The sequence below is a fragment of the Zophobas morio genome, unplaced genomic scaffold (genome assembly GCF_036711695.1).
Source record: "Zophobas morio isolate AGI-343-1 ecotype UQ-CSIRO unplaced genomic scaffold, CSIRO_AGI_Zmor_V1 ptg000076l, whole genome shotgun sequence".
NCBI lineage: Eukaryota > Metazoa > Arthropoda > Insecta > Coleoptera > Tenebrionidae > Zophobas > Zophobas morio.
This window is the reverse complement of record NW_026972181.1, coordinates 112,501-118,382: the sequence shown is the minus strand read 5'-3', so window position 1 is coordinate 118,382 and position 5,882 is coordinate 112,501. Positions and strand designations below refer to the sequence as shown.

At 48.3% G+C, this 5,882-nt stretch overlaps 2 non-coding genes across 2 annotated transcripts; both read right to left on the bottom strand.

The window, feature by feature from the left end:
* Positions 1 to 454: 454 nt before the first annotated feature.
* On the bottom strand, positions 455 to 611 carry LOC135143875 (5.8S ribosomal RNA). Its single transcript, XR_010282920.1, has one exon. It is a non-coding gene; the product is annotated as a 5.8S ribosomal RNA (ribosomal RNA).
* An 871-nt stretch (positions 612 to 1,482) lies between these two features.
* Positions 1,483 to 3,403, bottom strand: LOC135143885 (small subunit ribosomal RNA). Its single transcript, XR_010282929.1, has one exon. It is a non-coding gene; the product is annotated as a small subunit ribosomal RNA (ribosomal RNA).
* Positions 3,404 to 5,882: the final 2,479 nt, after the last annotated feature.

Below are 5,882 nucleotides of genomic sequence, written 5' to 3'. Positions count from 1 at the left end.
CAAGATCGAATAGATCTGGAAATGGATCATTTTAATACGCAAACGATCATGGCACGTCGTCGACGCGGCCTTTACGGTCTTTCGTCGAACAGCGACCTGACGTCGTCGCGAGATACGTCACGCACGCCTCGGACACGACGGTCGCATCGTTCGACAAAATCAACGCCGTTATGGCCGTCGAAAGTCGATCGTTTTGTGCTTTACGTCTGCTGATCCGCCCGTCGAAGGACGACGACGAACTCCTTCGAAAAGAAAGTCCGACACGTCACCCCGACGGGCCGCTATCGCGTCTCCGGATGTCGCGTACGCCGGATCGTACTCGAAACGAACGAACGTTACGTAAGTCGTCTCGACATCGACCTCCAACGGCACGCGTCTAAAAAACATCCAACTCGCTCCGACGAACGCCACGCTTTCTCAAACGAGGCGAACCGAGCAGTCTTTGAAATTGACACGACCCTCAGCCAGGAGTGGTCCGGGAACAGTTTATCCGAGGACCGCAATGTGCGTTCGAAATGTCGATGTTCATGTGTCCTGCAGTTCACAAGTTGACGCGCAATTAGCTGCGTTCTTCATCGACCCACGAGCCAAGTGATCCACCGTTCAGGGTAATCTTTTAGAATATACATTAAGACGCACGTTCTCTCCGGCTCGCCTCGCGACGGCCTGGAACGTTCTGCGTCGAAATTCTCTCGGTTTCGATTGTTTATTAAGATAAAAAAAGAAAAAAAAAGAAAAGAGAAACTTTCGAACGACGTGTCGTCTTACTAATTCCATCTTTTCCTCTCTCTCTTTTTTTTTTTTGTTAGTCGCAAGACTTGATCTCCTTTTCTAAAGCAGAAGCTCAACCGCACAACGATCACTTAACCAAACAAACTAGGTGTGATTTCGTCAAACGGCGCTTCCTAGGAGCGTCTCGAACGACGTTTCGAATCGTCTCGACGAGAACGGCGGCATCGAGCCGAACCCGTCGGCCGGGCGAAAATCATTTAAAACCCACGGTAACGAAGACTAGCAAAGGCGCACGAAACGCCCCGCACGTACTTACGAAACCTGCGATCCGAATCGAACTCTTTGAGGTTCTTTAGCGGATCAAGGTGCCCGAAATGCCGTCTGCCCGATCGCACGACGAACGCGCGTAAAGGACCGGCGCCGCGAGTTCGCATCGGCATGACGCCTAATCCGACTCTGGACGATTCAATAGTTCGAGGACGTCGTGTGACGCCGTCTCTTAGACGCGTTTCCTCTTTCGCACCGATCCCCACGTGGGACGAGAGAAGAGAAGAGAACGCGCTTCGGAAACGCGCGACGGCACCGCTAAAGGCTGGACGTGCCGTCGTCTACGCCGCAGACGTCTTTAGATGTTAGATCGAGCGTGTACGTCGTCCACGGACGCGACATACTTCGCACGACAACAACAACACGATCAGACGATGGTGTGTGTGTGTCTGTGTAAAGACAGTGCGTGTGTTCGAGAGACGTTAATGATCCTTCCGCAGGTTCACCTACGGAAACCTTGTTACGACTTTTACTTCCTCTAAATGATCAAGTTTGGTCATCTTCCCAGCGACATCGGCGACGCCGAAACGCCACCGCGTACCGGTCCGAAGACCTCACTAAATCATTCAATCGGTAGTAGCGACGGGCGGTGTGTACAAAGGGCAGGGACGTAATCAACGCGAGCTTATGACTCGCGCTTACTGGGAATTCCTCGTTCATGGGGAACAATTGCAAGCCCCAATCCCTAGCACGAAGGAGGTTCAGCGGGTTACCCGGGCCGCTCGGCCAGGGAGGACACGCTGATTCCTTCAGTGTAGCGCGCGTGCGGCCCAGAACATCTAAGGGCATCACAGACCTGTTATTGCTCAATCTCGTGCGGCTAGAAGCCGCCTGTCCCTCTAAGAAGAATTGTTTGTACGCCGACAGTAAAAACCGCGCACGGCCAACGGGCGAACCCGAGACCGGCGGGCCTTTGGGATGTCGAAATACGCCTATTTAGCAGGCTAGAGTCTCGTTCGTTATCGGAATTAACCAGACAAATCGCTCCACCAACTAAGAACGGCCATGCACCACCACCCACCGAATCAAGAAAGAGCTCTCAATCTGTCAATCCTTCCGGTGTCCGGGCCTGGTGAGGTTTCCCGTGTTGAGTCAAATTAAGCCGCAGGCTCCACTCCTGGTGGTGCCCTTCCGTCAATTCCTTTAAGTTTCAGCTTTGCAACCATACTTCCCCCGGAACCCAAAAGCTTTGGTTTCCCGGAAGCTGCCCGCCGAGTCATCGAAAGAACGTCGGCGGATCGCTAGCTGGCATCGTTTATGGTTAGAACTAGGGCGGTATCTGATCGCCTTCGAACCTCTAACTTTCGTTCTTGATCAATGAAAGCGTTTTTGGCAAATGCTTTCGCTTCTGTCCGTCTTGCGACGATCCAAGAATTTCACCTCTAACGTCGCAATACGAATGCCCCCATCCGTTCCTATTAATCATTACCTCGGGGTTCCGAAAACCAACAAAATAGAACCGAGGTCCTATTCCATTATTCCATGCACACAGTATTCAGGCGAAGTTTTAGCCTGCTTTAAGCACTCTAATTTGTTCAAAGTAAACGTGCCGGCCCACCTCGACACTCAATGAAGAGCACCGCGGCGGGATTGAGTTGGGCCGCCCTCTCGAGCTAAGCCCACCGGCAGGACGTCCCGCGGCACGCCAGTTAACACCGCGAACGATGAACCGGCGGCGCGGGACACAGATTCGACTACGAGCTTTTTAACCGCAACAACTTTAATATACGCTATTGGAGCTGGAATTACCGCGGCTGCTGGCACCAGACTTGCCCTCCAATTGATCCTCGTTAAAGGGTTTAGAGTGTACTCATTCCGATTACGGGGCCTCGGATGAGTCCCGTATCGTTATTTTTCGTCACTACCTCCCCGTGCCGGGAGTGGGTAATTTGCGCGCCTGCTGCCTTCCTTGGATGTGGTAGCCGTTTCTCAGGCTCCCTCTCCGGAATCGAACCCTGATTCCCCGTTACCCGTTACAACCATGGTAGGCGCAGAACCTACCATCGACAGTTGATAAGGCAGACATTTGAAAGATGCGTCGCCGGTGCGAGACCGTGCGATCAGCGTAAAGTTATTCAGAGTCACCAAGTTGTACGATGACGGAGACCGCCACCGATTGGTTTTGATCTAATAAAAGCGCCCCTTCCGTTTCCGGTCGGGGCTCTGTTTGCATGTATTAGCTCTAGAATTACCACAGTTATCCAAGTAAATGTGGGTACGATCTAAGGAACCATAACTGATTTAATGAGCCTTTCGCGGTTTCACCTTAATTCGGCTTGTACTGAGACATGCATGGCTTAATCTTTGAGACAAGCATATGACTACTGGCAGGATCAACCAGGGAACTGCGTTCTCGTTCGGATACTCCGAAACTGAAAACTACACTTTCGTCGAAAGCGCGAGTGCGTGTTCGCGAAACGAACGCGTAGGAACGTAACGCCACGCTTAACTCTCTCTTTCGTTGTTTTATATACGAAAAATATCATACATAACGATACCGGTCGAAAAGTTTCGCGAGGAAACCTCCTGCGCCGGTTTAAAAGTTCAAACATTCTCCTCACTCTTCGCTAGATAGAATGCGACGGTGAGACGTGCCGAATTCTTTACAGAATCTGCACACGTTACGAGTATATTATATATTCTCGCTCGGAATGTAGGGAGTTGACGCAAATTTAATAGCTGTTCGATGCAACGAACGACGAATCGTGAAATTCGAACGTACGCCACCGTTTACAACAATGTAAGGTTGATCGCATAAGGACCGCCGACGATGGAACGTCCGCCGCATCCGCGATCTCGCTGTGCTGGACCGTCTTTCGAGGCAAGCTCGAACCCAATGAAGGAACTCAAGGATTCCATGAAATTCTAGGCGCAAACGCTCCGAGAGCCAAGTCTACTTCGGGTCATTTTCGACGGGTGCGATAACTACATTCTCAAAATTATCAACAAGACACACACACATACAAGGTTCGCTCTTATAATCATTAAAGGCACGACCACCAAAAGTAATCGCAACGTTTCGTTCTAAAAAGGTGAACGTATCGTCGTCTCTTTTTGTCGGGTCGGTCTGAATAACATAATAATGTCGTTGTTGAACATTATTTATTACAGAGAGAAACCAATGCGGTTAGCGTCTGCTATCATTTTTAGAGAATACGTAAAAACGCACAGTCTTAGAGACACCGAAGAACGGCCGGAACGTGCTGCGAAATTCATTTCGTCATAAATCCGAATTCCTTTTAAAAGTATTGGATAAGACTCGCAGACAGTCCGTGGTAACGCGAGCGAGAGGATGCAGTCGTTGGTCGGTATCTCGAGAGAACACCTCACACGCCACAACATCACTCCGCTACCTATAATAGCGCGCTTGACGTCGATCGGAGCCAAACGCTGCGAAGCGGCGACAGTGGTACGCGAGCAGGGGCGCGAGACACACCTCTCCCCGTCCGAGGTGCGCTCTGTCGGTGTGATGGCTCTTCGTAAAGAGCGGTTTGAACATTTTTCCACGGATTTTCGCAAGAAAAAAAATACGGCCGCATTGTGTTACGTAATCGAGGTAAGTTAGAATTTTTATTATAGCGATTTAGTTAATTTTAAAATACGTACCCGGTACGGGACGCCGTACTTCATAAATTTCGAACGCCGTACTTCATAAATTTCAAACGCCGTACTTTATAAACAACCAACGCCGTACTTCATAAACGACGAACGCCGTACATGTACTTTTAAAAAAATTTCCAAGTCCGGAGAAACGCCTTACTTTATAAAAGACGAACGCCGTACATGCACTTTTTAAAAATTTTAAGTACGGAAGAACGCCTTACTTTATAAAAGACGATCGACGTATATATAAAATGTTGTAAAATGAAATTTATTATATATGTCGAAATAACTTTCGAGAAGTTTTTTTTAATAAAAACGAGGGAGAATTGAAATAGCTGTAGCTGATTTTTTAAAACGAATTGTGCCATTCATGTTTTTTAATGCTTCAAACTGAATTTAAGTAACACCATAAATTTCGATTTTTTCAAGAAAACCTAGGGACAGTGGGAATCTCGTTAATCCATTTACGGGCGCCACGAATTAGACAACGAGACATTAGGCTTCACAATTACTGTACTTGCAATCACCGCCGTTAATCCGCGCGTTCCTTAAATTAAAATAAAAACTTTTTGTAAAATCTTCTCAAAATGAAGTCGTCTATTTCTACAATAAATTGAAATAACTAATTAAATTACCTCCTGATAAATGATAAAAACTTAATTTTTGATAACGAATTGTGCCATTTCGCCCTTTATAACTATTTCCGGTGTATTTATTACCGGTTGCCTGTATGTACGCGAAACCGCAAATTCGACAGCGCTAATGAACGCCGTACGTTTATTGTATTGTAGATCGACGACTGTGCTGCGTGTTTGAAAGTCGAAATCGATCGGTGGCGTTATACAGTCACTCGGCACGAACGCCGTACGTTATGAACGGCCAGTGTATTACCGGTTGTATATGAGGCGTGCGAGAAGCTTCGAATTAATCGGTGGCGTTAACGGACGCCGTACGTGTCGGTGTGTTGCGGGTTGCAAAACGCGTGTTCGAAAGTCAGTCGAAAGGAATCGGGCGGTGGCGTTAACGGACGCCGCACGTCGGTGTATTGTGAGTTGCATATGCATCCGTTAAAGGAGTATTGTTGGTTGCAGGATCGCTGAATTAGCGTATTACTGGTTGCCTACTAGTTCCGTTGGAAGCGCAGAATTTATCGGTGCCGTTAACGAAAGACGCGTATCATTGGTTGCCTGCACGTGGGACGGACCAAAAAAAAAAATACA